Source organism: Pyrus communis, chromosome 17, assembly GCF_963583255.1.
Source record: "Pyrus communis chromosome 17, drPyrComm1.1, whole genome shotgun sequence".
Taxonomy (NCBI): Eukaryota; Viridiplantae; Streptophyta; class Magnoliopsida; order Rosales; family Rosaceae; genus Pyrus; species Pyrus communis.
In genome coordinates this window covers 14,239,616-14,244,615 of record NC_084819.1, presented here as the reverse complement: position 1 = coordinate 14,244,615, position 5,000 = coordinate 14,239,616, and the positions used below count along the sequence as shown (strand labels likewise).

Sequence of the window (5,000 nt, the reverse complement as noted above, 5' to 3'; positions counted from 1 at the left end):
CCAATTTACAACGCCAATTTTAGCTGAAAAAATTCGAACGTTAGTCGACGATCATTTTGTAGGCGTACATGCGATGTCTCAGTGAATTTAGTTATGACGGGTAAATTGTGGCAATAACTTTTCCCGTTGTCTTGAAATATCAGCCGACGATGTGAGACAACAAAGTATTTCATTGGCAAACTAATAAGAGAGGCAACAAAGTATTTCATCGGCCAAGTGATAATTACTTTACGTGATATGAACAAACTTAACAAAGTATTTCATTGCTTTAATTAATGGGCTTTGTGGAAGCTTTGGGTTCGGGCTGGAAGAATAGGAGGGATGGAAGAGTCGTGCGTGAGAGAAGAGGAGAGAGGGAAGATTTGTGCCTTACAAAACCATGGATGGGAGGAAAGACGATGGGAGAGAAGAAGGGGTAGGATGACCGAAGCAAGGGTAGGGGTGCCCCGATGTTTGGTTTTGATTTTGTCGGGAACGGGTGGACAGAGAGATGACGAGGGAGTGACAAACGCCTAGGGGTAGGGTTACTTTCTGAATTTTGCTTCCAGCTAGAAGCCATTTCTGCAAGCGTTGATGAGGATTTCTCCCGACCTTTTGGTTCATTTGATTGAAAAGATAAGTGTCCCTTTTGAACCGAAGTTTTTTTTTCTTTGACTGCTGCTTATGGTTTGATCCTATTTTTTCCCCTTTTTTTGTTCATGGCTTATTGTTTGTTGTTTGGTGGTGACCCTGTGAATTAAATACTCAGTTATCTATTCCTCTAAAATGCATCTGATTTTTTTTCGTTCACAGATGATGGCTCATGCCTGAGGTTTTTATGCTCTTTGTTTTAAAATGTGTATGTTGTGTGTGATGTACAAATTAGAGCAAAGGTTTGTACATGCTGTTTTAAATTGAGGGGGAGCCATAAGTTTGTTATCAGATAAAATTTTGATTGAGGTTTTATCTGGTTCTGTTACGGTTGCGTAATCTGTGGTTCGCAGCGACTGTGATCATTTCCCAACAAATGTATGGAGCTGTGTTCTTTTTGGTGGGGAATTATGGTTGTTGATGTTAACAATGGACTGAGTCTTTCTGTTTGGTATGATTATATCGTTGAACAAGCATGGTTTTAAAGTGGGTGCAAATGACAATTTTGTTTGCACGAGAAAATGGTTGAGTTAGTGGTTTTTAATCTCTGTCGTTTAATTGGTCTACCTTTGCTATGATCCCTGTTCCGGCATTGTTTGATTGGCGCAAATGGACTTTTGCACGTGTTTCGCGTGAGAACGCCAAGTTGTGATGTGTTTGTCGTTGTAAACATTATCAGGAACTTTGGCTTTTCATGTGTTTGAATGATAAAAATGGCTAATGTATTGAGCTTGAAAATAAGGGTTTAGGGTTTACTGTCTTTCCATGTGCATAATTTTACCCCATTTTTCGTTTCTTTATAATTTCAATTATTGTTCAGCAACCTAATCACTAAGCTTATTAAATTCATGGGTATATTATCAATTTCCCCCCTGAACTTGTGACCATTAGCCAATTTCCCCCCTCAACTTTAATTTTGGCCAATTTCCCCCCTGAACTCTCATGATTAGTCAATTTCCCCCCTCAACTTTAATTTAGCCAATTTCCCCCCTCAACTCTTATAATTAGTCAATTTGCACCCTACTGTTAAATTTTTAATTTGATCATAATTAAACAAGTGTGTGTAAGAAACTAAATAAGATGTATGTTAATCATGTTCCTATATCTTTATCCTATTACAAATAGATTAAAATTTAGAATTTTACAATTTATCATAGATAGTATTATTAGTCATAATAAATCAGTATGGAGTAATTTTATTTGATTTTTGACTATACAAAATTGATAACAAAAAGGATTGATGTGTAAATTTTTGTATGTGAATACAATTTTCTTTATAAAAGTGAAAGCTAAGTTCAAGTAAATTGCGGAGAATCGAGCTTTAGTAAAAAAACGGCTAGTCTATTCATAATTTTCGACTCCTTATTAAGAATAACCCATTTTATTGAAATAGGTTTGATCCATGAGTTTAGGATTATTATTTCTTTTTGTTATTATTTCTTCTTCTACATGCTTTAAACCAGATTCATAACTTTTTCTTATAATCAACCCATGTCACATACTAATTGTATTATGTTTTTGTACATTTTACCCTATATTATGCAGGTGAGTTTATGTTAATTTTAGTACTTTGTTGGAAGCTATTAGAAAGATTGAAAATTAAGAAAAGACTAGATGGAAAATTAGAAAAAAAAAAAAAATTAACAGTAGGGTGCAAATTGACTAATTTTGAGAGTTGAGGGAGAAAATTGGCCAAATTAAAGTTCAGGGGGGGAATTGACTAATTATGAGAGTTGAGGGGAGAAATTGGCCAAAATTAAAGTTCAGAGGGGGAAATTGGCCAATGATCACAAGTTTAGGGGGGAAATTGATAATATACCCTAAATTCATTGACAAAAGTGAACTCGGGGGTCGTATGCAGAGGGTTACGTAGTGGAACTCGGGGTCGTAGCTTACAGCCACCAGGGTGATAGGTATATTTCGTCGCTTTATCCATTTTTTAACTTATAGATTTGTTCGAATCGTCTGGTTTTTCTTCTCGCAACGAGTTACCATGAGCTATTTTCTCATTGTATCTGGACGTTATTTCGGTTGAAGTGGCACCCTTAAAATTTGCACTCCAGAGTCGCATGACTGGCCTTAATGATTGGCAGATTTTTTATGGGAACAGCCATATACATCTAGACGTTTGACCTGCCTATTCTAAACTTTTGAACTCCTTTTTAGTTTGGTCTTTGTTATTTTTGTTTTTTAGGGTATCTAATAGACCGAGATCGCCAGTTTCTTGGTTGTAGTTTTTTCCGAGACATGGCATATTCAAACTTTTAAATTCTTGAACTTATACAAATTTAAATTCTGTTTAATTAATGCTTACTATTTAGGCTTTTGTTGTTAGAATTGAATTATATTATTCAAATTTTTGGCTGTTATTTAAATGGGATTTTGGGTTTGGTATACGGTTTACCTGTGTGGGTGATGCTTTGCCTAATGTTTTGCTGCCTGAATTTTGATTCGGCGAGATTTAGGAATGATTTATATGTTTTAATAGGGATTTGGCATTTTAAGCTCCTTGCTTGGATTGGTTGATAAAATCTGTTGATGTGATGGTCTGCCAATACTGTCTTTGTCGTTTAACATATAAGATTAACCTTTGTTGCCTCTTGCTTCGCCTCTTTGTTCACGGTGCTATAATCTGCTTTCCCCCACTCTTTCGTTCGTGAAATGTATGAACGCAGTCATCTTAGGAATCTTAATATGATCGTTTTGCCATGGATTAAGCTCATGTCACAATCTCGATAGATTTTATGGGTCAGGATGAGTGCTAGAGATTTTGGGTATAGCACGTTTTAATGTTCGTTCAAGCATCTCAATTCAATATTTTTTTAGATTATCTATCGCCTCAGATGGAAGAGTGAAACACAAAAAAGGTCATTATGAGAAATTAAACCTTCTCGTTGTTTACTGCTTAGATGGGAAGTGCCAAGTTCTTTGTTGAAATGTGGGGGACAAAGTTAAAATTGATGTTTTCAGACTTAGCCTTTGTTTGGTGCACTGCCACAGATTGAGTCCATTCGACCGTCGCAGTTTGAGTTACTTTACTAAGTCTGTTTGTTTGTGCTTTGAATCCTTACTCTGATTATTTGCAGTTGAGATCGGCCTCTCATCACAGCAATTGTAATCTACTCTTGCTGCTGCCATTAATCCAGGGGTTCCAAGCCATTGCATTTGAATTATGGCTTTGGTATGTCACCTGAACTTTGATGTGTTCTTTCCTCATCCTTTCCGTTTCATGCAGCGCGAGTTTATCATTTTTTTAATTGATTGTTTGGTTTTTTCGGTTTATTTTATTTGTTTGCGCTCTGCTTTGTTTCTCATTCTTGATTGTTTCTGTGATTCTCTGATTGTCATAAGTCCGATGGTTTCTTTCTTTTTTAGGGTTTTCATTTTTTCTGTACAAATCTATTATTGTTTGAAGGTCACTTGCTGTCTCTGTAATTCTGGTTTAACCTAGTGTTCTTAATTCTTTATCGAATGTCCTTAAGCATTTTATATATTTTTTGTTGGTTGCTTCCTTTCTTTGTTGCGTCTTCAATTTTCCAAATTGTTGTTTAGAGGTCAGTTACTTTGGTTGGTTGTTATTTTCGTTGAGTTTTTGTGGTGATGAACTGTTTCATCCTCCCCGAAATGCTTTAATATGTGCCGTTGATGGGTGGGCCCTCTCGACGAACCAACTATTTTTTTTGGACAAATCACAACTTCCAATTTTTGAAAATGGGTAGCCTTTTAAACCAGAGCAAAAGTGCATCGTCCAGCAAAAGTGCATCGTCATTCCTAGAGTTTTGTTAAAATTATTTTATCAAGCGAGATGTCGTTAACCAACATAAAAAATTACCTTATGAGATCGAAATTATGATTGTACATGTGACCCTGTTGGCAACTGTTGTTGAATAAGAAGAGTATCCAAGATAACTCTAATGATCCCAAGAAGAAGAAAATAGAGCACACTCTTAAAGAAAGCTCACAAAACAAACTAATTAGCAAAGCTTTTCTTATTTAGCTCTAGGCTTTGTTTTTCCTTGGATGATATACAATGCTTGGGGACTTGGGTATTTATAGCAAACCAAATGAAAGCTACACCACACACTTAATTAAACTAAGATTATTTACAACCACACAAAACCCATTAATTGCACCTAATTTTTTCCACTCAACCATACCTAACATTGCAATTGTAAGCAATTACATCATCAAACTAGATATGGACTTGAACTTTAGATTGGGTTGTGGATTACTTATGGTTTTGGGCTTGACATTGATTCTCAACACTCCCCCTCAATGTCAGCTCTCATTCTTTGCACTGTGCTGAGCAGACAGCGAAAATTTTCGAGCTTGCCTGTACTTAAACTTTTTGTGAACAAGTCCGCAACTTG

General features: G+C 36.0%; 1 pseudogene; it reads right to left on the bottom strand.

Annotated features, from left to right (window-relative positions):
- Positions 1-3,768, bottom strand: part of LOC137722052 (putative receptor protein kinase ZmPK1) — a 12,403-nt pseudogene extending 8,635 nt beyond the window's left edge.
- Positions 3,769-5,000: the final 1,232 nt, after the last annotated feature.